The 23810-nt window shown below is 52.7% G+C and overlaps 1 protein-coding gene, 2 long non-coding RNA genes and 1 other non-coding gene across 6 annotated transcripts in view; 2 read left to right on the top strand and 2 right to left on the bottom strand.

The window, feature by feature from the left end:
• Positions 1-2522: 2522 nt before the first annotated feature.
• On the bottom strand, positions 2523-4091 carry LOC116451640. 2 transcript variants are annotated; one of them, XR_004243260.1, is made up of 3 exons: positions 3981-4091; positions 3437-3682; positions 2523-2827 (listed from the first exon to the last, which is right to left on the bottom strand). It is a non-coding gene; the product is annotated as an uncharacterized LOC116451640 (long non-coding RNA). The 2 variants fall into 2 exon arrangements; XR_004243261.1 differs by having other exon boundaries at positions 3432-3682.
• LOC116451739 lies at positions 2970-3172 on the bottom strand. Its single transcript, XR_004243319.1, has one exon. It is a non-coding gene; the product is annotated as a small nucleolar RNA SNORA74 (small nucleolar RNA).
• Positions 4092-4634: 543 nt separating the features above from the next.
• Positions 4635-16288, top strand: LOC116451641. The gene is made up of 2 exons (XR_004243263.1): positions 4635-5318; positions 9071-16288. It is a non-coding gene; the product is annotated as an uncharacterized LOC116451641 (long non-coding RNA).
• A 1343-nt stretch (positions 16289-17631) lies between these two features.
• Positions 17632-23810, top strand: part of SIL1 (SIL1 nucleotide exchange factor) — a 111764-nt gene continuing 105585 nt past the window's right edge. The window contains exon 1 of one of the 2 annotated variants that reach the window (XM_032125336.1): positions 17632-17672. The gene's annotated coding sequence lies outside the window, so the exon portion shown is untranslated. Of the gene's footprint in view, positions 17673-21797; positions 21946-23810 lie in introns of those variants that run through there. The other variant, XM_032125337.1, reaches the window with a different exon arrangement.

The following is a 23810-nucleotide window of genomic DNA, read 5'->3' on the forward strand; positions in this document are numbered from 1 at the left end:
AGAAAGGCCCTGCGGTCGATGTGCGAGGCTGTGCTGCTCCTCTGATCCCACATTGCCACCTGGTGCTGGATGAGGAGCGGTCCCTGTGCCGCGGCCCGCCTGACACCCAGGGCTGTCACCAAGTACTCGTGCAACCCGGCAAGTACTATTCGTTATTTGGTTTTCTTTCATAGTCAACGTCTTTCTTCCCTATTTAATTTTGTGCCTGAAGAACCAGTCTCTCCATCAGCCTGGAAGCTGCTGTGTTCCAGCAGCTTTACGAAGGCGAGGGCGTGTATGTGAATTAAGGGAAAGCTCCAGGGGAAAGGAAAAATCTGCCTGTACAATTCATCACAGGCTGATTTTTCTTCTCTAGATGTGGCTGGAGAGCACAATGAAACAATAACACATAAGGTATTTTTAAAAAATGGAAGTGGTACACTATACATGTTGAAATAATATGGAAGTGCTCAGAGAACAATCACAAGAAATCCAGCTCTTAACAAGCTCAGGGTAAAAAACAATTAAGTGCTCAAAAACAAGCTCATAAATCTCAGTTAACAATCCCCCAGTGCTGTGGTGCTGCAGAGCAGTAAAACCAGAGCAAATGTAAAGCAATCCAGCCACTTTTGCCTGGTAAAACTCATATATAGATTGCAAAATGTATGGTGCTCCTGAACAGGACCATAAATCATGCTGACGTTTCCCGAGTGTGAATGCAGGTCCTGCTCCATTTCCCAGCTTTATTTCACCGCCAGTCTTGGACTTCATGGGTTCTCACCCAATTCCCTTTGCTGTCCTTCGCTCGAGGCACCAAAGTGGGGCCAAGGTGAATCATTTTGACCTTTATTGATCGCCTTTGTGCTGCACAGTGCTGGCTGTCCCCTTCCTGCCAGAGGTGACACCCCGAGCTCCAGACCCCCGAGCCTGTGCTTGTGCTGACTACTTTAGGACATCCCTATTTTTTATTTTCCAGTTGTGCACAAAGCTGGAAGCTGGACCTGCCCCAGCACCCAGAACCCCCTGTGCCCTGGGCTGAGCCCCAGCGTGGGCAGCAGGAGAGGGGGGATTCTGCCCCTGTGCCCCCTCAGGTGAGAGCCCACCTGCAGAGCTGCCCCAGCCCTGGGGCCCAGCACAGGAAGGGCCTGGAGCTGCTGCAGCCAGGCCAGAGGAGGCTCCAGGATGATCCGAGGGATGGAGCAGCTCTGCTGGGAGGAAAGGCTGCGAGAGCTGGCATTGTCCAGCCTGGAGAGGAGAAGCTTTGGGGTGACCTCACTGGGGCCTTGCAGGGCCTGAAGGAGCTGCAGGGAACATGGAGAGAGACAATTTCCAAGGGCTGGAGGGACAGGACATGGATGGGATAATGGGAAAAAATTCTTGGCTGTGAAGATGGTGAGACCCTGGCACAGGGTGCCCAGAGCAGCTGTGGCTGCCCCTGGATCCCTGGCAGTGCCCAAGGCCAGGCTGGACATTGGGGCTTGGAGCAGCCTGGGACAGTGGGAGGTGTCCCTGCCCGTGGCAGGGGGTGGGATGGGATGAAATTTTAAGGTCCCTTGCAACCCAAGCCATTCTGGAATTCTGTGATTTGGGAAAAAAAATGAGACGCTGAGCTGCAGGGCCTCAGCAGAGCTCTCATGGTGAGGCATTCACTGAGCAGAGCCACTCTGAGGGGAGAATTGCCACTGCCAACAGACTTTCTTCCCTGTCCTGCCTTTTCTGAGTCTTGGGTTCAGCCCTGAGATAAGTGTCATAGAGCTTTATTGCAGAGACCTTTTTTTGAGGAAATAAGCCTACCAACTTGTATTTGTTGTCCATATGGCACATGCTTTATGTGGCTGACAGAGCCACTTTTGGAAATACCTGGTCCAGCAGCAGAGCCCCCTTACATGTACAATGAGTGTTCCTTGGCTGCCAGCAGGACCCCCCACCATGAGGGCAACAGGCACCCAGCCCCATGGCACCCATCTGGGAAAGAGGAAGATTGCTGGGCACAACATAAATGCACAGGGAAACCCTTGATTAGTTTTGCAGGTAGGATTTGTTCCTACAGAAACAGAGAAACTCATAGGCTTCAACCAGGAAAAGACTTTCTGCCGATAACGTTGAGTATTTTAATAAGTATTTCCACGTGCTGTATAAAAACTCTGCATTCAAAGCTCAGGATATTCAGGTGGCAGAAGGGCTCATGGCTAAACAAGCAGTGTCAGGTACATTTATGGAGTTTGGATTATTTCACAAGCACAGGGGTCCCAAGAAGACCGCACAGAATCCAAAGGGATCTAAATCTCATCTTGGAGAGCAAAACACTCCTTTTGTTCCCACTTCTGCATTTAAACACCACTGTTGTCTGAATCCCTGAGGGTCATCTTGCCCCTCCCCACCCGTTCAGATGTATTTTACATATTCATTAGCCTTTTCCAACCTTTTGTGGGCTCACTTCCCCCCAGGCCCAGGGATGAGAGCTGGTGCCTCACTCACACCAGTCTCCCACAAGAATTCAACACCACTCAAATCCTGCTGCACCCAACAGCCTTGTAACTGAGCAAGCTTAAATATAAATGTTTAATTGAGGTCATACAAAAATGTATTTTAAACAAGCAGTGAGAGGAGATTAACAATAAATTGTACATGTAATTCTTGTTATACCTTGCCCCAAACCACCTTTGATGTTTTTAATTCCTACAGCCAGATCCTGGAAACAAGTCCTTCTCCAGCTGCCCTGTTTAAACTGTGGGCTCCAGGTTTCCATCTTCCCAATACCTTTCAAACAAGGATCTTCAAAGCAGCATCGACAGCTTTTCTCCTGACCACTCCTGCTGCTCCAGCAAGCCCCACGCCAACCACTTGCCTGCAATAAAAACCCAGTAAAGACAGTTAAAAGGAGGTCCCCTATTCAACCTGTAGCACTGACCAGTTAATTAGATGATATCCATTTTTATGTGAAAGATGCACATGAAAATATCTGCAGCAGATTTTTTCATTTTCTCTGTGTTGTCTGCATCCAATCTAGGCTCTAACTCCACGGGCAGGAGTTACTCCACTCTCGGGCATGCAGAGCGCTGCCAAAACCTGGCACCACCGAGCGCCAGGACGGCCCCGCTGGTGCCAGGAGGACTCGGCAGCACCTTTCTCTCCCAGCAGCATAACACTGGCACAGGCACCGAGCAGCCACGGGCAGCTGACTACTGCTGGGAGAAAGAAAACAAAACTGGGGGCTTTACAGGGCAGAAAAACGTGATCTTCTAGTGATCATCTTTCTAGTGATGCCTCCTCTCACCAAGGCTTCATCCAGCAAGAGGAACAGATAAGCTAAACCTATCACTGGATAAACCATATTGTTTCCACCCCGAGGACCTGAGGCTAACACAGGAGCCAGCAGAGGCCTTTCAGTTAATTTAAGACAGCAAAACAAACATTTTTGCTCATTTCCCCTGGCTGGCTCATGGTCACACCTCACCCAGGTTGCTCCAGAGCTTTTGCTGTGCCTCTCAGGCAGGCTGTCCCTTCCCATCTCCTCTCCGCAGGCTCCAGTGCCCTCCCGGCGATGCCTCGTTTGGGGGATGCCTCGTTTGGCTGTCCCAGCACAGCACGGCTCGGGGGTTTCGCACACGACGGTGTCGGGTCCCCTCAGGGCTGCTCCTTCGGGCGGCTCCCGGCCACCCACAGCTCCGGGTCACCTCGATCCCCCCCATCGCCTGAAGACCTACAGAGAGGACAGCAGAAATATTGCAAATAATCCATTAATTCAATCTGTATTCATAAAGCTCAACAGCAGCGGCCTGGCTTGTGGGAGAGGAAAAAAAAAGGCAGCAAATCGAGCAAAAGGTTGAGGAATTAGTGCTGAACGGCACAGCCGAGCAACACCCCCAGTCCCGGGGCACCGCGGGCTGCAGAAACAAGTAAATAAAAAAAATGGGAGTATTTCAGGTGGTGCTTTCCGTCGCCGGAGCCCCGGTCTGCAGCCCCATTGCCGCCGCCACCCCTCCCCTGTCCCCCCTCACCTCATGGCGGCGGCCCCTCATGGCGGCGGGCCGAGGGAGCCCGGCCCGGCCACAGCCGCTCCTCCTCCTCACGGCGGCGGAGGCAGAGAAGGACCGAGCCCTCCCGCGCTGCCGGGGTGATTCCACAGGCACCGCCCCGCTCGCTTCGGCCGCTCCCCCGGGGCGGGGAAAACTCCTCGGTAATCAGTCACACAGCGGTATGGGCTGGGAGGGGTTTTAGAGATCATCTCGTTCCACCCCCTGCCATGGGCAGGGACACCTCCCACTGTCCCAGGCTGCTCCAAGCCCCAATGTCCAACCTGGCCTGGGGCACTGCCAGGGATCCAGGGGCAGCCACAGCTGCTCTGGGCACCCTGTGCCAGGGCCTGCCCACCCTTCCAGGGAACAATTCCTTCCCAATATCCCATCCATCCCTGCCCTCTGGCACTGGGAAGCCATTCCCTGGGTCCTGGCACCCCATGCCTTGTCCCCAGTCCCTCTCCAGCTCTCCTGGAGCCCCTTTAGGCCCTGGAAGGGGCTCTGAGCTCTCCCTGGAGCCTTCTCCTCTCCAGGTGAACACCCCCAGCTCTCCCAGCCTGGCTCCAGAGCAGAGGGGCTCCAGCCCTCAGAGCCTCTGTGTGCCCTCCTCTGGACTCGCTCCGATAGCCCCAGGTTCCTTCTGATGCTGGGCCCCAAGGGCTGGAGCAGCTCTGCAGGGGGGTCTCACAAGGGCAAAGTAGAGGGGGACAATCCCCTCCCTCACCTGCTGCCCACTCCTCTGTGCAGCCCCGCACGTGGGGGTTTCTGGGCTGCCGCTGCACATTGTTGGTTCATGTCCAGCTTTTCATCCACGAGAACCTCCAAGTCCTTCTCTGCTGGTCAATGAGCTCTTCTCCCAGTCTGTGCTCATGCCTGGGATTGCCCTGACCTGGGTGCAGCACCTCAAAGAGTGCTAAATCTCCTAAAAGAGGAAAAGGCAGTGTTGAGGCCATGGCTGCCCCATCTCTGCTGTGTGGGAGCCAAGCAAGGCTGGTGTCACTCATAGTGCAGTGCGGGTACAAACACCTGCAACGTGTCATCATCACGGTCCCCAGCCAGGACAGACACCGAGGGGGCAAAAGTTCTTTTCACCAGAGCCTGAACCTGCTTGGCTGTGGGCCTGGAGGTGCCCACCACGGTAAATGATGATGTACATCCACAAATCTTTTCTTCCATAGATTCACCGAATTTTCTTCCTCTTCCCACAGTACTACTCTGTCTTTTTCTCCACTGACTGATGGTGTGGCTAAATGGTGTTGAGCCAAAATCTGATCAGTATGGAAGGATCACAGTACCAACCCTGCAGTGCCAGAGCTGGAGGTGAGTGGTGACATAGGGCAGGCAGTGAGCGCTGGGCATGGGTGTGTTCGGGGCTAAGGTGACAATAAAGGATCTCTCTTGCTGCCACAGGAGCTGCAGACATCGCCTACAGGGGGGAGATGTCCCATCCCAGGCTTGTAGCACACGTATTTTGAAGCATTACAGCTCCATGCCAGTGCAAATCTCTTGAGTGGATGCACTGTGCCAACAGACAGTGCTCGTGTCCTGGTTTAACCCATCCTGCTACTTTATGGGAACAAAATCACTCAGATGTGATTCCTCCTTTATGCTGTAACTGAGCATTCACTCAACAGGGGTTACCCAGGCTTCTTGAACCTGTTGAGTTGCTTTGAGCACAAGCTGCATGGCTGTGCTGGGATGCAGGGAGCTCAGGGGAGGCTGTGTCAAGACTAGAGGAGCTCTCCTGAAGGCTGGCTGGGCTTTTGTTTTGTAGTAACTCATATCTCTAATCTGGCTTGGAACAAAGCATCTCAGTCCCTTCAGCCCCCGCCAGAACACTTGCAGGAGAAAAGGAGGATCTGTTTAGCTGCCGCCAAGCCAAGATGAACAACAGGGACTGGCTGCAGCTGATGCAGAGAGCACATTCCTGTGACAGAAAAGGGCTTCACTCCCATGGCAGAACCACTGTGTTTCATTTGGTTTGACACTTTTCACCCAAAGTTCACAAATGATGTGCAGGCCTTTGTTTGAGCCCCCCTCCGAGGCCAGCAAGCAGAGGAAAAGCTGTGCACACAGAGGGAATCTGCTGGGAAGTGAGAGGCTGGTCCTGGCACTGAGAGTTGCTGAGTTCTGGTATTTGGCATTCAGGAAGCTTTTGAAGTATCTCCCTGATCCTGCTGAAAATGTCTTATTAAAAGAGACAAATCATATTCATTTGGGCCCCATGCTGCGCTAATGAAATAAACAGCTTCCAAACTGAAGCTGTGGCTTAGGGTCTTGGCAGAGCCATCATCCATTCCTGTCTGTGGGCACGTGCCCTCGGCCATGGGCAGTGAGAGCTCCAGGAACAAGAGCCTGAAGTGCTCTGTGTCTGCTCTTACCTGTCCCTCCACCAGACAGCTTTTCCTGTGCTGCACTGGGCATAGCTGGCAAACCTGTTCCTCAGCAGGTTCATCACCGACAGGGGAAGCACTGAACTCCTCCTGCTGCTCAGCACCAGCCTCTCTCCCTGCATGCAGCCGTGCCCTGGGCACAACAAGCCCAGAGCTGCCTGGGATGAGGCAGGATCAGGCTGAGCCAGGGAGGAGCACCCCACATCCAGGAAGAATAGCTGCCTGCCTTGGGCTGAAAATAGACCATGAAGCATTTGAAGAAGACAGAGCTGGAGTGGATGATTGCCTGAGGCAAGACACAGCTCCAGCTGAGCTCGTCCCTAAGCTCTGGGAGCATAAGCACATGAAGATCATGGGGGAGGGATGCCAGGCTTTCTGGAAAGGCCTTGAAATGTCTCACTGGAGCACAAAGCCCAGAGAAAAACTTCCTTTGAATGGATCCTAAGTGAGGGAGGTCACAGTTACACTGCTGTGCCTGGACGTGGATACACAGAGCCCTGAGCTGATGTTAAGGAATCCAGTGGAGGCCAAGGAAGTTGTGGAATTGTGCTTCTCCCAGAGAGGCACTTGGCAGCACCACAACTTTTTTTCTGCATATTTCAGGGCTGGATTTTTTGCTGCTGGCAGCTGTTTCTGAGCTGACACTTCTGCCTCGTGTGCCTGAAGTGGGACACATCAGGGGCAAGCAGAGAGGCAGCTCACTGGCCATCTGCTTCCCATGAGCTGGTGCTTGAGTTCAGTTTTCCCAGCTCCACAGATCCTGTGTTTCCTGCACGGGCTCTCCATGACCCTACGTGTGCGTCTCAGCATTGAGGTTGGTGTGGATGCTCACAGCTGAGGTGATCTTGCTGAATTCCCCAGCTTCAATCCAGGAAGAAAAGTACCTTTACTGCTTGGATATGGCACCTTGAGCCAGAGGTCCTTCCCCTGCAGCTATTGGCATAGGTGGGACTCTGTCCCTCTGTTCTGAGAAGGAAATTCCCTCAGCACCCAAGGAGAGACATAGGTCAGATTCTTCAGCCTGGAATAAACTGCTTTCATAGCCACATAATCCACCTAGAGAGAGAAATGTTGATGGAATGAACCATTTGCACTCTCTCCAAGCAAGAATAGCCCGGGACTTTTCAATTGGAGGCAGATTTTCTCTTAGCCCCTGACTTGTGCTGGAGTGTGATGGGCTTCCTGTCCATCCAAACCAGAGGCACTCATCACATGCAAGGTGGACATTGACCTATTGGAGTGAGTTCAAAGGAGGCACCAGGATGATCAGAGGCATGGGGCAGATGATCAGAGGAAAGGCTGAGAGAATTGGGATTGTTCAGCCTGGAGAAGAGAAGCTTTGGGGTGACCAAATTGTGGCCTTCCACTACCAAAAAAGATGGAGAGAGACAATTTCCAAGGGATGCAGTGCCAGGACACAGGGAATAGCTTCCCAGTGCCAGAGGGCAGGGATGGATGGGAGATTGGGAAGGAATTGTTCCCTGGGAGGGTGGGCAGGCCCTGGCACAGGGTGCCCAGAGCAGCTGGGGCTGCCCCTGGATCCCTGGCAGTGTCCAAGGCCAGGCTGGACACTGGGGCTTGGAGCAGCCTGGGACAGTGGAAGGTGTCCCTGCCCATGGCAAGGGGAGGAATAAAATTATTTTTATGGTCTCTTCTAACGAAACTCATTCTGTAATTCCATGATGTCCTCTGACTCCACAGAGGGGCCATTTCCACTTCCCCACTGCCATCACAAGATGGCATTCCAGACCTAAAAGCTGAGCTGGCTCAGCTGATACTTGGAGATCTTTTCCAGACCCTGGGGTGTCCAACCTCAGAAGAAGCTGTGGATTTAACCCTGCCTGCTGAGCTCCGCTGCCAGGTCTCAGCCCCAGCACCGCCTTTTAATCACATCCCTTAATGCCAGGGCTGTGCTTTAATCACCTGCATTGAAACGCTGCTGCCGTTACTCCCTAACCTCTGAGCCATCTAATTGCACTGAGTTAAGCCAGTTATAGTTTTGACAGTGAATGGCATGCAGAGCACTTTAATCTTGACCTGCACCACCTCCAGCTCTTGCAGGACCTCCTCTGCCCCCGAGGAGACACTGCTAATCAGACCAAGCCATGAAGTAGTTTAAGACATGGACAAAGGGAGCCAAAGGCGAATCATGAGCGAAATGAATCTGACTCATTTTGTTACAAAGCACTGACGAAGGTAGAACTGCCTTTTCTTCGCCTGAGAATGATTTGGGAGAGTAGTGAGAAGTCTTTCAATGATTTATAACTTCAAAATAATAACAAAAAAAAGAGAAAAAATCATTCTTCTTAGATAAATTTTTAAAAGAAAGCTTATTTTGAGTTAGGAGCATAAAGCCCTGGTGCAGTGTGTTATCCCTTTTGTGTCCCCCGTGCCCTCGTGGGGACAGGGCCTGCCCAGAGCCCCCTGCCCACCCACAGCACAACCTGCAGCCAACAGCCAGGGCTCAGTGTAAGGAGCTTCCAGATCACTGACACCCCCCACCTACAGGACAGGAGCCCCACTGAAGCTCAGCCCTGGAACTTCCCTCCTCCTGTGAGGGATGCTGCAGGAGCACCTTGCTCCTGGTCAGACCCTTGGCTCCTGGAAGGACCCTCAGACACACATTGTAGCCATGCCTCTGGCTGTATTTCCCAGATTAACTTTGGATCCATTTTGTAGCTGTGCCTCCAGCCCTGTCCTTGGCTCATCTCTGGCTCCTGGGTCGTCTGGGCTCTGGACTGGGGCCACTGCAAGCTGCACCTGAGATGGTGACCCTGTGACCAGCACCTGGCTGTGCTCAGACCTGGCGGGACTCTGCCTGCTGGTGGAGACAGTATCTCTGCTGAGGTCATCTTGGCTCCCCTTCCCTTAGGGAACTGCTGACCCGTCCTGCTCTGCTGGACTCACCATTTTGTTGTAAGAGAGTGAGTACACGCCCTGTTCACCTGCACATCAGCCTGCTCCTCTGGGACCCTCCCTGGTGCCAGTGGGAGCTGCTGTCCTGCTGCGCTATTCCGTGGCTATGTCAGGAGACGAAGGCGCAAGGCTGGGATAACACGAGGCTTGCTGCTCCCACGTGTGAGTGGGTGCTCCAGGCTTCATCCACCAGTTGCTCCCTGCAAGAAGAACCCATGATCCAACCATCTCCTTCCCTAGCCAAGGGCCTGCAGCCTCCCACCGGGGCTTGGTACGTGCCATGTCCTGGGTGACCGCTCTGCCAGCACAGCTCCCCAGGGATGGCAGCAGGGCAGGATCTGCTGCTCAGCTGTCTCGGAGGCTGAGGCTGGATGTGTCCCTCTGGGCAGCTCAAGGAAAGGCTGCTCAGCCTGTTCCCTTCACCATGGGGCTGGAGAGCAACCTTGCTTGGTCTGGAGGACAGAGCAGTCAGAAAAGGTTACATAACCCCCAATCAATCTGCCAGAGGGGTGGCTGCACCAGCAGCAAGAGCAGTGCCACTCAGGATGTGGCTGGGCAGGAGCATGCCCTGCCTGCTGGGACCCTGCTGTGGGACCCTGCCTCCCCCGGGCCTGCAGGCCCTCTCCCCACTTCCCTCCTTCCACACCCGCCCGAGTCTCCTGTCCCTGTCAGAGCCTGGTCTTTTTGTTGTTCAAAATGCACTTGGGCAGCTTGAGGAGCCCGTGCAGCTCCCTCTGTTCTGGGCTGAAACTGCTGCACAGCAATTTCTTTTCCCATTTCATCTCTGGCAGAGCCCTTGAGCTTTGCTCCCTTCCTCTTCCACCCTCCTTTCCTCCCTGGCTGAGCTTCTCCCTGGCCCAGTCTCCTTCCCTGCTGTCCCTTTCTGCTCCCAGCTCCTATTTAACTCCCATTTTTTCTGTCCTCTCCCTCCTTTAGTACTCCCACCCAGAAGACAGATCACAAACCACAAGCTCTGCTGTTCATCTTACAGATCCTAAACCACTTTCTCAGCGTGATAAATGTGGCCTGCTAGTCCTGTGGAGAGGATCCCCTAGGATGCAAACCACTACTGGGATCTGTGGCAACCCCATGGCATCAAGCCACAGGGTCAAACATACAAGGGGTGTTGCAGCTGCCTTGCCCCGAGTGTGGGCACCACTACCTGCTCCCCTTAGGAATTCAGACCTGCACAAGGCCCGCCAAACACACCTGTGTCCTTCCAGTGCCCCACCAGGTCTCTTGGCAGCAAGGAATTGGCTTTAATTCTGTGAGTTTTATAAAGCCTGACTCAAATCTCCGGGATTTTAGGCAGTGCTAACACCCAGAGCGGGGTGGTGTGAGCACAGCCCTGGGGTCAGGTGCTGGGGACAAGATGGGTCAAGAAAAGCACCAACCCAGCGTTTTAGAGCAGAGCTAACTAGGAACAGCTTATTCCATTAGGAAAAAAGGAAAAAAAAAAAAAATCATTCTTAATTAGGACAGAAACCCCCAGATAGGCTTTTTAAAAGAAAATGCCTAAAATACCATTTTTGCTTTGATTTGAAGACTATTTTTTGCTCTTCAGACTGTAAGATAAAACACATTTGAATTGATGATGCATTTCACAGCAAAAATACATCCCTTTTCATCTTCAAAATGCTGAAATGAGTTGTTACAAAATTTTCAACGTTTACCCTCTTTCTTAAAAACCAAAATTTTTAATTTAGATGAAATGTCTTTTTTTTTTTTTTTCTAATGGAAACTCTTGATTACATTTTTTCCCAACAGCTCTAATTAGAATTAACAATTACAGCTGATTCTTGGCGGGGTGATAAACAGCTGGACTGTGCAGCCCTCTCTGCTCTGGGACTTCCAAACAAGCCCCAGCCCTGGCAGTTTAGCCCTCTGCAACATTTTAGACTTGTCTAGTCACTGGAATTTATTTTTCTTTCCTTTTTTTCCCCACCCTTTCTCCTCTGAGGGTTAGTTTTTACCAGTGCAGCATCTCTAACAGTCAGGGAACTTCACAGTGAGTTGAGATCGCATTGATTTCTCGAGGAAGAAGCTGCATACTAATTTTTCCTATTTTTCTCCCTTGAGGAACACAGGTAGCAGCTCCAGGAAGGCAGCTGGGTTTGTAGATATTTTGTTCACCCACTGGCTGACAGGAAAGTCTGAGGTCTGTGGGACCATCATGGGACACGAGGAGACTTTGACTGGTCTGGTGCAATGCTGGCGTTGCTGGGAAAGCACCTGGGATTGAAGCAGAACAGGTTAAGCCTGAGAAAAGCATTAGGTGAGGATCAGGGGGTGGATCAGTCCATGCCCTAGCATGCTATGCTGCCAGTGCTTCCCTCTGCATTCAGGATGATCCTCACTCCCCCCAGCTCTCTGGGGGCAAGGGAAGGAACGCTGGAGCAGTGTGAATGGAGAGGAAGGGACTGTGGTGGAGGTGAAGGGAAGATGTCAGAGTCTGCTCTTAAACCCCCAAACCCTCTGTTCCAGGCGCCCAGGCAGGTTTGTCCAGCCTTTGCAGGCAAACTCCAGAGAGCCAAGAGGCCCTGGGGCACCCTCCTTCATGAAGGCAGCGTTCCCAGTGCCCACTGTGGCTCCTGGGCTGCTGTGTCCAGTGCTTTTCATCGCTGCTCATCCCCGTGCTGGCTCCACGCTGTTAAGGGCTGATCTTCCCTCCCTGGAAACAAGCCCATGGCTTCAGCCTGTCCCACCTCGCTCCTCCCACTCCCCTGCCAAACAGTTATTGCCTTCTTGGACAAACCTGAGAGAGTATTAAGCGAGAGGGAGGTTTTCATACACAAATGTCCCTGTGATTAATGGATTAAGAGATTCTGTGCAAATTAAAGCCTTTCTTCATGCTTCACACAATGAGCTCTTCAGCTGCTGCTCTTTCCCTTTGAGTTCTTTACAGAAATTCCTGTGGGCCTTGCTTGCCCCATCCCTTTTGCTGCTGTTTTCTCCCCACAGTGACCCAGGGATGTGGCTGACACTCATTTTCCCCAAAGCCTTCACCCCGCTGAGTCCTGGGCAGACCCTGCTGCTCCTGAGCCAGCGCTGTGGAGAGGAGGATGCTGTGAGCACAGCTTGTTTATACACAAAACCAACCCAGGAGAGGGGCTGTAAATGCCACTTTATTTCCGCATTTATCATTGCAGCTCAGATGGATGAGGAACCCAATGGAAAGTTTAGATGAAACAGAGAAGAAATGAAAAAGTGTTGGCAAGCGCCAGCTCAGCTGAGAGACTGGCAGCCTCAAGGGCTTCCAGAAGGAAAAAGGCTTTCAATTACTGCACTGCTGCTCCATAACATCCTGCCACGCCAGGAGGGGTGGGGCAGCTGGGGAGCCCTGCCCTCCTGTGATCCCACCCCAGGGAGATGGACCTGAGACCCCAAAGCAGCATGTTTGGTCTTGTTGATGTTTTACAGGGCTGATTTCTTCCCGGACGCTGGTACCAGGAGCAGCAGCAGAGTGTGGATGTGGAGGCTCCATAAGTATCTCCAGGTGATGGAGATACTTATGACTGTGGTCACCCGTGCCATGGTGGAAAGGAGCCACAAGGGCTTTGCCAGACACCTTCAGAACATCCAGTGCTGGGTGTTGGTGATGGATGATGATTTAAAGCCCGTTTTTGCAGGGAATAATGGCTCAAAACCATCCCCTGTCCCTTAATGATACAACACTGCTGAGATGGATGGTCTCCTTGTTTCCACCTCTGGGGAGGTGTTTTATTAATTGTCCCTGCCCTTGCTCCTGAGCCCCCATGTGCTGTGATGTGGAGGTGCTTCAAATACAGCGAAGAGGAGGTGGCAGCCGAGATGTGAGTCCAGAGAGGCAGGGATGGGTGCTGCCCATGGGCTTTTCCAGATCTGAATCCTTCAGCCCTGGGAGGGACTGACTGCCCCCAGGCCAAGGGAGTCTGGTTCTGCTGAGGAATAACCAGGACTCTGTGTCTGTGACCAGGGTCTGTTCCATAGGGAGGAGGCAGGGGATTGAACTGTCCCCTTGCTGCCTGCATGGCCCTCTATGCTGGTGACTTTATTTTTCACCCAAATCCCTGCTTGGGCACCCATAAAGGCCCCTGCCCAGGTCATTTGGGGTGACGGCTTCTAGAAAGGGTCCGTGGGGTTGCTGTCCCTGCCTGGTCACAGCTGAGCTGGTGGCACTGAAAACTTGAGGTTCCCTTCACAGCCCTTCTGTACCTACAGGTCCCTCAGCTCTCACTACAGGCTTTATTCTCCTCCCTGCTTCCCACTCATTTGTGCCCGGCTCCGGAGCAAAGCGCTGGGAATTGATCACTGTGTCACTTTTGCTAATTTAATCCAAGGCCGGTATCAGGCAGGAGCGAGCGGGGGAACCTGCGGGGGGCAAAGCACTTGGTGGTGATGAACGGCGCCGTTAATAACCCGGAATGAAACGCTGCAGTCACCTGGCACCGCCGCCTCTCGAACCAGGCACAGCCCTCCCTCTGTCCTGCAGCTGAAGTCCCACGAGGGCAGAGCTGTCCCGTGGATACGGCCCAGAGGGAGAAGAACCATCAGGGGTTGTCACTCAGCGGGATCCTGGCCCCGAGCTGTGCCACGGCTGCACGGGCAGCAGCTCACCCGTAAACCTCGCGCTTCACCCCTGCTGGCACAGCCCTTCCGAGAGCAGGGATGGCCCCTGGGCTCATCGCATCCTGCTTACCATTTCGGAGCCCCCAAGGGCTGATGGCAAAAGCCCTTGCGTGAGTAATTTTTTTGGCAGTGAATGAAATAGGATTTGTGCTGGTGGTGATAAGAGGCTGCAAGTTGGAGCCATCTGATCCTCGTGGCAATTTGGAGTGGCTGATGCTGACATGGCAGAACAGGTCCTGCAATAGCCTTCATGTCCCAGCACACAAAATGGGTGAGGAAAAGCATTTTTAAAAGGGACTGGGGTAACTCCACAGCTGTGGTGCCATCCTATCTCAAGCCCAGGGTTCCCCTCTGGCCTCTCTGGAGTCACATGTACTGCAAAAACCCTCTGGTCTGAACTCGGGCTGGGTCATGACTCACTTCTTGGGCTGTAAAAATGCATTTCATTGTGCCAGCGTGGAAAGTGGCCGTGGGCAGCTCTCCAGCAGCGGTGAGGCTGGCTGGGGCAGGCTGTTCAACAATTACACCCGCTGGAGCCCAAATTCCATCTCATATTTTGCTACAGCACAACAAAAAAGGTTGAGGGGAAAAGTGTTTCTGGCCACAAATCCATCTATTTTGCTGCAAATGGGGAGTGCAAAGCCTGGACCTGCCACCTGGAAATGTGACCTCAGGAGTCTCCTGCAGCCTGTGGAGTCTGCTTCATATCCAGGAGAGACACCTCTCGTGCTGGTCCTGGCATCCTTCCAGAGGGAAAAGGGCAACTGAACCCTCTGAATGTCTCTGCCTTGCTGTGTTAAACAGCATCCATGGCTTTTCTCTGGGTCTGCCTCCAACCAAAACTACCTGCAGGCACTTTTAGTATGAAAAAATCACTAAAAAACTAAAAGTTACCTGTCAAGGGGCAGCACTGTGAGGCTTTGCAGCGATGGCACCTTGTCACTTAATTTTGCTTTTGGACTTAAATGTCCACTTATGTGTCTGGGGGTGTTTAGCATCAGTCATGTAATTTAATTCGTGACCAAATTTGGGACACATTGCCACAACTGAACTACTGGAGAAGCCAGACAGCCTTGAGGAGAGGAGCCTGGTGGCTCCAGATGAGCATGTGGCAGTCCGGGGCACAAACTCACACACCTTTTCCTGAAGAAATCTGAATTCCTTAAAGGACGGGGTTTAACCAGGAGGGATCAATTCATGAAGTGCAGTTGCCCTGTTGTCACTGTGGTCCAGGACAGAGCGGTGCTGTGGGACCGGGAGAGGGGCTCTGTGCTCGTTAACGCCCTGGGGACTAACGAAGCCCAGGAGCAGCTGCCAACAGAGCCAGCTGAAGGATTCCTGCTGCCTCCCACCAAGGCGGCCCGTGATTCATCAATTACCTATCTGCTTAGTCCTTTTCTCCGTCCTTTTACAATCTAAATAGCACATTTTATAGTCGCTGCTAAGTGATGTGATCAACATCAATTACCTACTAAAAGAGAATCAAGTCTTGATTTAAAATTAAGTGCTGCATTTTCCCATGTTCTTTATATGTAGCCAACAGAATAATTGCAGTGACATAAAAGCTAATTACACAACTCCACAATTAGGCCTCCCTCCTAGTGCTGTGATTGTCTTTAAGTATACTGATGAAAAATTACTCCCAGTCCCAAATTACTCTCTCACACCCATCTTCCCTAATACCTTTGGAAAAAGCCGTCCACCCCATTAGACCAAAGAGAGGAACTCGAGATGCAGAAGGCGTACATGCAGAGTTTATTTTCCTATCTCTTTGATGTGGGAGTGGTTTCAGATGTGGGATTCAGCTGGGATTGCCCAGGGATGCAGCAGTGCTCCTCTCTGGATGGACTGAGCATCTCAGTGAGGCTTCCCAAACTGCCTGGTGGCTGCTGTGCCAGCACCCTGAGACAACCAGGGAGAAAATCCTCTTCCCAGTATCCCAGCTGACATTTTGCTCCTGGGCTGCAAGCAAAGAGACCAGTCCCGCCTGGCTGTCAGCCTTGGGCTTGGTGTCTGGAGGGGTTTTATTGCTGTGCCTGAAAGAGGGGGGATCACCTGGCTTCAGAGAGGTGGGGGATCATCCCCTTAGTGCTGTTCCACCTGGCAGAAAGAACGGGTAGAGCTGGATCCAGCTCACCTGCCCCACTGGTGAGGGTTTGGGCAGAGCCGGTGCCATGTCCTGAGCTGTGGCAATGCTGCTCCAGGAGCAGAGAGGACCCAGAGCCCAAAAGAAGGCAGAGGCTGGAGTACAGCAGTGCTTTCACCCATCCAAAGGCCAGGAGTTACACCCAGCCAGCAATCACGTAGCTGCCTGAGAGACCATAAGCCCCAACAAAAATCATAAACATCAATAAAGCTCTGGTGCACTCCTGATGGGCTTTGAGGGATTTGATTCCAGATTATGTTTTTGAGATGTTTACAACCAACCTGGAAAGACTGAAAATATTCAATTACTGGCAAGGAGAGCTGAGATTTGCTTACAGTCAATCTCCTGCCTCCAGGACCTCTGTGGGTGCCAGCAGTGAAACACAGAGCACAGGTGCGTGGAGCCATGGGGACACTGACCCAGGGACAGGTCCCCCTGCTGTCACTGAGCATCTTTCACAGGATAATTATGCATTGCAGGTTTAATTTTGGGGCTGGCAGGGTGGTTTTGGCTGCTGTGCAGAGGATCCCATGGCCTGTTCCTCAGCCACTGCCCAGCCCTTGCCAGGGAGGGCTGCACAGCTCGTGGCTGTTGATTTTCCATCATTTCTGCAATGCCATCACTCAGTCGCAGTCGGGAGAGGAGTGGGAAATGCTCTGGCAGGATTTTAATCAGCAGAATGAGTGAACAAGGTGAAGGGACCAGTGAGCTCACACCTGTGGCAACCCGGCATTGCCTGTGCCTTCTCTGACTTTCTCACCTCATTTCAGCATCAGCCAGGGGTGCCAAGGCTGAGAATTTACACCCTTGAATTTACCTGAAACCTCACTACCTTCCTCAACACCTGTGAAAAATAAAGGAGGTGATGAAGTAGCCTGCAGCAGGGATGATGTGATGTGCAAGGCCAGCATTCCCTCCTGACCCCCAGCACCCATCCCAGGTATCCCCACCTTGTCCCCAGCCCAGAGCACCGAGTGCCACCTCCAGCCCTTCCCTGGAGGCCTCCAGGGATGGGCACTCCAAACCTGCCCCTGCCAAGGCCTGACCACCCTTTCCATGGGGAAATTCCTTCTGATGTCCAACCTAACACGATGCGGAGAGGGGCCCCTCGCCAGCCAGTCCCGTCAGTCCCTTCCTGAGGGACAGATCCTGCAGGGCGGGGCTGCTGCCCACTGCCCGTTCGTTCCCACAGCCAGGGAGGTTCCTGCCCGCCCAGCGCAGCCCCGGCTCCCGAGGCCCGAGCCGGGACACGGCTCAGCCCGGCCCGGGACACGGCGGGGCCGGGACACGGCTCAGCCCGGCCGGGGACACGGCGGGGCCGGGACACGGCTCAGCCCGGCCGGGGACACGGCGGGGCCAGGGCAGCGCCGCCGCCGCCGCCTCACGGAGCAGGGGCGGGCCCGGGCGGGGCCGCGGACGGAGCTGATTGGGCGGGGCGGGGCCGGGGGCGGGGCCAGGGCCAGGAGCAGGGCCAAGGCCGGTGCTGATTGGGCGGGGCGGGGCCGGGGGCGGGGCCAGGGCCAGGAGCAGGGCCAAGGCCGGTGCTGATTGGGCGGGGCGGGGCCGGGGGCGGGGCGGCTGGGGCGGGCGGAGCGTGCGCAGTGCGGAGCGGTGAGTCGGGGTGGGGGGGTCCGGGAGGGCGGCGCTGCCGCGGCCCCGTGAGGGCCGGGCCGCAGCTCCGGGTCCGGGACGCGGGGTCCGGGACGCAGCCCTGGTCCCGGCCGCAGTCCTGGTCCCGGCCGGGTGGGCACGGCGCCGCTGCTTCCTCTGCGCTGCTCTCGCTCAAGCGGAGGCGGCGATGAGGCCTTGCTGGCGTGGGCGCTGCCCGCCGCCCCTCTTCGCTTCAGAGCCGTGAGAAACGGCGTGTGCCCGGCCCCGGGGGCTCGGGCAGGGCTGGCGGGACAGGCCGCTGCTGCGGCTGGAGTGTAGCAGCCGTGACCGAAAACGCGGGCCCTGTGACGCCCACTTAGGGGCACAATGGGGGCAGGACAGGGATCCCTTACACTGAGGGGTTTTAAACATAAGTATTTACACGTAAGTTTCTCCCGAGGGGCACAGTTTGGATCCTACCGGGAGCACTCGGCCGGGCTGGGTGACCTCTGGCCTGCTGTGTGCCTAGGCAGCTGCAGAATAAAAATGTGCTGGAACCACTGGAATAGCTCTGGGATACTAAAATGGATTTTTCTTCAAGGTGTGTGCTCTGTAACACGAGGCCAGAATTTTAAAACTGCTGCAGTTATTTTGGTGCGAGCCTGCATATGGCTCTCTGGCTGGAGAACTGGTAAAATGACACGTTGCACAAGGCCAGGAAGGGAACGCTGAGCAAATGGGATTTTGTATATAAACACTGTTTGGAATGTTGCCTTGAAATGTTTTAAGTTCAGTGGTTGACTAACACTTGCATTGGGAGTGATCTTTGACAGAGCACTGACGCTGCCCGCCTTCGGGAGGGTCCGGGTTTACACCAACAAGTTCTGTAGATAAAATTTCTTAGGGCCAAGTTATTTATTCTGCAGTGTTTTTCTGCTAGAACTAACCCAGTCCAAGTGTGGCGCAGAGGCAGAGCTGCCTGCACCGGTACTGTTCAGCTTGCCTGCCAAAGGAGGATAATCTGCAGAGGCATTTCTGTGGTGGAGCTGTCTGTGGGAGAGGCTGCTCCGTGCACAGCCCCGGCAGGCACCTTTTAAGTGTAGATAAGTCTCCAGAGGACGTTAGAAGACGATGACACCCTGTCATTTACCCAACGTGCTGCCGCAGTGTTCCTGCTCCCTGTGATCTTTTGAATTCATTTGTTCTCAGGGAGTAGCATTGTTAAGGGATGGACTTCTATTCTTCTCTCTTTTCTTTCCTCCAACCCTGCCTTAAAATGACCCAGTCTGGTCCACGTTGTTTTTCAGCAGCCTCTAGGGAATTTCTGTGGTGGAAGTACCCAAAATATTGTCCCAGAAACTTTTTTTGTAGAAGTCCAGCTACCAGAGATGAGAGCAGTGTTGCAAGTTCTGGAGGCTGCTGTCTGTGCAACCATGAATTTACTGAATTTGAAGGGATACAAGTATGATTCTTTGGAAGAAGTCAGCTGGAAACAATTCCTAATGAATTGTCAGAATAGCTTTTGAACCCACAGCGTTGTCCCCGTGTCCTGAAGCAGCACAAGAGCAGTGCTGGTGCTACTGCCACCACCTTCTCCCTTTTTACAGTGGAGAATTTCTTCAGCCTGAGCAATAAAACATCTGGAAAACTCCAGCACCCCCAAACCTGTCTCTGCTCCTGCTTGGGCTGGGCAGGTGTGGTTGAAAGCACAGCAGCTGTACCTTGAGACTTTGCAAGGCAGTGGATTATTGGGATAAATTTAGGGATAATAGTCAGCCTTTCTGTGTGCTAATCCTCTGTGCTACTGACTCCCTCCGTGGCTTTTATAACCCACCTCAGCTCTTACCACTCAGCGTTCTCCTCTGAGAAACAGCGTTCAACTCGGGCTCATGAGGGAGGTGAATCAGCTTTAATTAAGATTTGTCGGGCGCTTTGTTGATAAGTTCTCAGTAGCTAGTTGCTATTTTTTATGAACACGCAGATATTCTTAGCACCTGAAGTGAGAAGTGACACAACACTGGGGATCTCTGGGAAGCAGCCCTGCGAAGGGAGACGGCGCCTGCTCACCGAGGCTTTGTCAAATCCATTCTGGCTGCGGTTCATGAGGCAGCTCAGCAGAACCCCAAATCCCTCTGAGTCTTTGGGAAATCTGAAATGTCCCTGAGAGTTAAACCCTGCTTTTGCGTGAGATCTGTAGCTCTTGTGCCCTTGTTGCATTTCTCCCAAGCTGCTGGTGGGGTTTGGTGCAGCTGTCTACTGGTGGCATCAGCTGCTGTCGCCTGCTTTGTAACACCTTGTGGCAATGACTTCGACGGCTTTCAACAACTGTCCCCTCAAATTAAGGTGTCTGGGGTAGGGGGGGCTGCGTGATGGCCCTTATGGGCTTCAGGCAGTTGCAGAGGTCGGTGGGGCTGTGTGGGGTGAGAGGGGAGGAGGGAAGCCGGGAAGCCATGCCCTTCCCCAGGGCAGCATCCCATTCCCTGCTGGCATCTCTGCTGCAGTGGTGAGGTGGCAAATGAAGCTTGAAGAGCTTCGTTTGTGAAAGATACCGAAGGCGAGAATGGGAGCAGTTACGGTGGTGCTCGGTCTGTGCTGTGTGTGGGTGCCCCTCAGCAGGATGAGGATTGTATTTTGGGGAAGAGAAGGCTGTTCATTTGGCTTTGTCACTGCTGTAGGAGTAGCCAGATGGAGGATGATAAAATGAAATACAGGGCTGGAACAGCCTCCTTGTCCATGGCCCTGTCCTGAGCCAGGTGAGAGATACTCGGCTCCAGGCTGGACAGTGGTGGATGGTAGTGCAGATCTGGACAGGGCCCAGTTCCCTCTGGGCCTTGATGGAATCCCAGTCTCAGAGAGCCTGACAGCTCATCTAACTTGCCCTTGCAGCAAACTGAGTAGCCAGTTTGTCTCTTTCCTTCGTAGAATGGGGAGCATTTATTTATAAGGCTGGTTGTCCTTATAAGTAAAACCTGTTAAAATCTGAGAGCTGGTACCAGCCCTGGAGAGAGCAGGGATGGAGAAACCCCTCCACAGCTGGTATGGGGCAGTGTGTTTTGTACTGCTGACTGCTCTACTGGTTGCCCAGACCCTCTGGTTTGTCTGTGACTAGAGGTGATCCCCAGCACAGAGCCCAGAACTGGGTATTTTATGTTCCTAGATCACAGAGTGATGTTTAGCTCTTTGGAGCTGTGGTGTCACAGCGCTGGCACATTTAGTCTGGTCCCCAGTTTTCCCCAGCATTCCCTCTGTCTGAAGAGCTTTCCCCTGGTCTCTATTTGTGTGCTTGATCTCTGTTTGTGCTGTTTCCAGGTGCGGTTCTTTGCATTGTTTTCCTTGCTTTTCTTTCTATTGATTTGTGGGTGTTTTGGGAACTTTTCTTCAGTTTATCAATTCCGATCATGACCTCCAGAGTGCTTTCAGCTCTTAACTCTGGGCATCCTTTCAGGTTTTATGTAAGTGCTTTCTCTTTTGTTGTTCAGGCCATTAATGGAAAGGATGAACAGAAGCAGACCTGGGCTGAGCTCCCAGGGTCCATACACAAGGATTTCTCCTGTGCTGACAGGGAATTGCTGATAGCTACCCCTCAAGTGCGTGGGGTTGAGTTGCTTTGGTTGGTCTTTTTTTTCTTAGTTAGTTATGAGCACTGGGCCTCATTAAGGTGAGCTCGCCCAGACCCAGCTCCTCTGGCTTTTGAAAGCATCAGATGGATAGAGTGAAAAGCCTGCTTTGTGCTGGTCGGAGGTGTGATGGGCAGGTCTCTGTAGTGGGGGATTTGTGCTCTCTTTCTGAAGGCTTAGGTGATTTTTAAGGGCTTTCATGAACTTCATTTACCTGGGGCTTCTTGCCGACGCTTGCTGGGACTGGCACAGCTCCTCAGCAATCCTCAGCCCTGCTTTCCACTCAGAGCTGCCTGAGCAGTGGGGTGTGCATGGGGGCAAAGTTGTGTCCAGCATCTCCTGCTCCCCTTTGTTTCCCCATAGGTCTCTCCTTAGTGAGAGTTGGGCTTGTCTGTTTGTGACTAAGGTAGCAAAAGTACATTTTTCTCCTCAAGCAATTCCAAGTTCCTTGTGTGGTTACTCTTCTCTGGAAAAAATAAAATTACTTGCTCTGGAGAAATTAATGACACTCATTTTTATTCCTAAATAGTGTGTCACTGTGGGAGTGGTTGCAGGATACCTCATTGCACCAGGGCTCTGCTGTCACCTCAGTGCCAACTGCTTAAGGAAGAGGATTTGCTTGAGCTGAAATAGATTTCACTGGAGCAAACATCACTGCCCAAGCAGGACTGAGTTCTGTGAGTACTGAGCTGCTGGGCACAGCTGTCTGAAGTTTAAGAATGGGTCCTTTTCTGAGGTGCTCTTCCACACACTGTTCCATCTTTCTTTGCACATTGGCGTAACTGTGGGGTGAAATTTGGCCTCCACTGAATCTAAGGACAACACGGGATTCCTCTGTGGTGTTCACTTCTTCCTCCTCTCCAGGCTGGTAACTTGTGGTACCCAGCTGTTCCCTCCAGCTGTGCTTCAGGGACACCCTCAACAGGATGGAGACACGGTGCCCTCTTTGCTCTCCTGTATTGGTCCATGGCTGATGGTAGAGTCATAGAATAATGGAATATTCTCACTTGGAAGGCACCCACAAGCATCACTGAGTACAACTCAGTGGGTGCCCTGACCAAAGTTCAGTTCCAGGGGAGAAAATTCAGTCTCCCTAAAACATTCCTGTGGCTTCTGTTGGATTCTTCCTCACTTTTCTCCAGGGGGCTGTGTGCTGTAGTTAAATATGGATAGAAAGGTTGTGTTCCACTCTGGATTACAGCTGAATCTCAGTGGTGGATAAATTGCATCCTGAGTCTAGTTTGCAAAGCCCTTTGGGCTTCATGGGCTGCAAGAAGCTGTATTTTATTCTAGATGTGTGTTTGCTGATAATTCTATAGGATTTGCAGACAGCAGGTTGTAAGAGCCCTGATTATACTGGTTCACTGTGCAGTCAGACTCTGCCCAAATAATTCAAGTGCCTGCTGCAGAGAGAGGGAATGGAAGATGGAAGGATGATTTAGAAATCTCTGGAGTAGATGGGAAGAAGATGCATATGTTGATCTGAAGGAGATACCAAGCCACGTATATGCCTTTAAACATCTAAATGAAAATCAGGAGTTTTTTAATGGTTGTCTACTTTAAACCCAAATAATTCCTTTAACGAGAGGTTTTAAAGGTTTAACTTAATTTTAGAATTTTTATTTCAAGCATACTTCCATAAAATTAACTTTTTGAATGCAGAATGCTTTAATGTCTTCCGTGTTGGTGCTCATTTGCAAGAAATCTGCACAGTTATTTCTTGTGTACCAGTTAAATCTATCAGCCAACAGATGTCAAGTGTAGCAAAAATGCTATAATAATATTATGGTCTAATAATAGTTATAATGATTCTAATTACCTGGTGCAGCTTTAGAGAGAGGCAGATTCAGAAATTGGTGCAAAGGAGGTGTTTAACCTTGAACTGCAGAAACAGGGCACTTCCAGAGGTGCCTGTGCTGTGCCCCCTCTTCCCTGTCAGACATCCCCACTCCCTTTATTTCCTCCAGCAAGCTGGGAGCAGCAGTCTGGTCTGTTTTAAATGATCAGACCTCATTCTGGCTGTGTTCAGAAGAGGAGAGGAGTGCTGGTGAGCTGAGGATGAGCACGTTTCCTGGAATACCTGGGAGTGTGAAGCCTGCTCAGTTTTAACCTCTGTCTGCCCTGCCCTTGGCACGCTCCCACTGCCTGATGATTGTGGCACTCGCAGATCGCTCCCGCCTCGCCTCGGGATGGCTGCGGAGCCTCAGCAATCTCCATCCTTTGTGCAAGCTGGTTGTGCTGCTTTTAGGTGTCACGGGAGCCTTTGCCACAGCCTGGGAAGCACAAAGCCAGAATCTCCTGATGGGATAGCGTTTGGGGGTGTGCAGGTGAGCGGCTGTGTGCTGCTGATCCCCGTGGAGGCTTCGGGGTGGGGGTGAGGAGAGCACTGGGCTGGCGCCCGAGTGCTGTGCTTGCCGTGCCTTCGCCAGTCTGGCCCCACAGAGCCTGGTCAGTCTCCTTCCCCAGCTGCTCCATGTGCCAGCTCTCTTACATCACTCCCAATGCCTCTTGACCACCATATTTTTCCTTCAGGAAGGATCCT

This window comes from Corvus moneduloides, chromosome 15 (genome assembly GCF_009650955.1).
Source record: "Corvus moneduloides isolate bCorMon1 chromosome 15, bCorMon1.pri, whole genome shotgun sequence".
In the NCBI taxonomy this organism is placed as follows: Eukaryota; Metazoa; Chordata; class Aves; order Passeriformes; family Corvidae; genus Corvus; species Corvus moneduloides.